The following is a 2,070-nucleotide window of genomic DNA, read 5'->3' on the forward strand; positions in this document are numbered from 1 at the left end:
TTTGATTGACAGTAAAGAATTGCCATACAGCCAATGGCTGGGCAGAAAGATGGAGGCGGGACTTTTAGATTGTGTGGGTGGGGTCAGGGAGAGAGGAGAGAGACAGAGACAGAGACAGAGACTCGGAGGGAAAAGGATCCGATGTAGGAGCTGCAGGCAGGAAATCAACCAGCCTTGTACATGCCCCTAACAGCCACTCTCCGGATTGGGTCTTGGGTAGCGGAGATGAAATATTGACTTAGCAAGTTGACTCAGGGAAGTCAGCGGGGAGAATGTGTGCTAGCCGTCGGGGTTGGGGGAGGGGGCTGGAGATTAGAAATCCCCAGTCACTGAGCTAATCAAGGCATATCAAAATTAGCTGGCGTATGTGTGTTTTTCATTTGTGAACCTAGAGAGTTTTTGGGTGGGTGCACGTGTATAACTGCTGGGAGCCAAAGTGGTTTAACTAATTCACCAATACAGTCTATATAAAGAGTTCTGGGCTGCATACTGAGCCCGTCTATCTCAAAAGTAAAACAAGAAAAAAAAATGCTAGTGAATGGATTGAAGTCGGTCTTCTCTGAAACTGGTATTAACAGCCTAGGAGTTAGCTCAAGAGAGAGAAGAAAGCCAAGATTACCAGAGAGAGGGTAACAGGTTTGATCCTTCCCGAGGCTACATTTTGAATAAGCTAACATATATGAAAGAGAATCCAGGGAAAGGGGAATTATGAAGAAGTGACTGTTGAACCAAAGGAGTAAGAGGACGTCTCCAACGTTAAGGACAATCTCAATGTGCAAAGTCGAATAGTTCATTAAGTTCCAAGCAGAAAGAATGAGACTCATTGTACAGTCACCGGTGCTCTTTGGGGGAAACTTTGTAAACCTTAAGAATAAAAAGAAGGGCTGGAGAGATGGCTCAGCGGTTAAGAGCACCGACTGCTCTTCCAGAGGTCCTGAGTTCAAGTCCCAGCAACCACATGGCAGCCCACAACCATCTGTAACTCCAAGATTTGATGCCCTCACACTCAGACATACATGCAGGCAAAACACCAACGCACATGAATTAAATAAATATTTTTAAAAAAAGAATAAAAAGAAAACATGACAAACTTCCAGACAGAAACAGCCACAGAGAGCAGCAGACTCAGGGGATGTGTGATGTGCGACACCTTAAGTGTAATTATATGTGTGGCTCCCCTGTACACACTGAAGACGCCATTCACCTCTCTGGATAGAGGAATGAATGGGGTTCAGAGATACAGCGCCAGGCACTTGAGATTAAAAGATGAAATCTGCAACGGAAGAGCAGCAGCAGCACACGTAACCCCAGCAGTCGGGAAGTAGAGGCTGAGGGTCAGGAGTTCAAGGTCACCCTCAGTTGTTAAAGTGAGTTCAGGGCTAGCCTGGTCTACAAGAGACTCTGTCTCAGCCTTCTCCCCCATTCCTTAAAAAAACGAAAAAAATTAGAAACACGTAGCAATATAATGTCATAAGAATATGTGTGATATTCATATCAGCATTGTTCAGAGCTGAAATTCTGAAGCGAGTCCCCATAGGGAAATAACTTAGTCCATTTTCGTCACATAGATCCTTCAGCCATTAAAAAAATTAATCACAGCCAAGCCAATCAGTCAGGAATCGTTCGGAGCATCGCTGAGCGAGAGCCTAGCTGTGGAGATGCTACTACTGCACGTGAAATCAGGGTTGGGTGGACCACGGCGCCAAAACGAAGAACAGCGACGGACTCGGCTCGTGGGGGAAGCGGAGCGCAGACTTCATTCGCAGCCATATTACAGCTCTACAGCTCTGGTTACAGAATACACGGGGTCTTCATTCGCAGCCATATCACAGCTCTACAGCTCTGATTGCAGAATACACGGGGTATAAGATACCAGTCTGCAGGGTTCCCTTTTTTCTTAGTGAACAAAAGAGCGGGTTTTTATGTGTTACTCACTGAACTTCTTCCCAGAAGATAAATAGGAGACCATGATGCTTGGCCAAGAACGACTTGCAGTGTAAAGAGAGTTTTCCACCATAACTCCGCAGACATCCTCCTGTTTTCAAGGACTGCCTGGTAAGTGCATTACCC

Source organism: Rattus rattus, chromosome 16, assembly GCF_011064425.1.
Source record: "Rattus rattus isolate New Zealand chromosome 16, Rrattus_CSIRO_v1, whole genome shotgun sequence".
In the NCBI taxonomy this organism is placed as follows: Eukaryota; Metazoa; Chordata; class Mammalia; order Rodentia; family Muridae; genus Rattus; species Rattus rattus.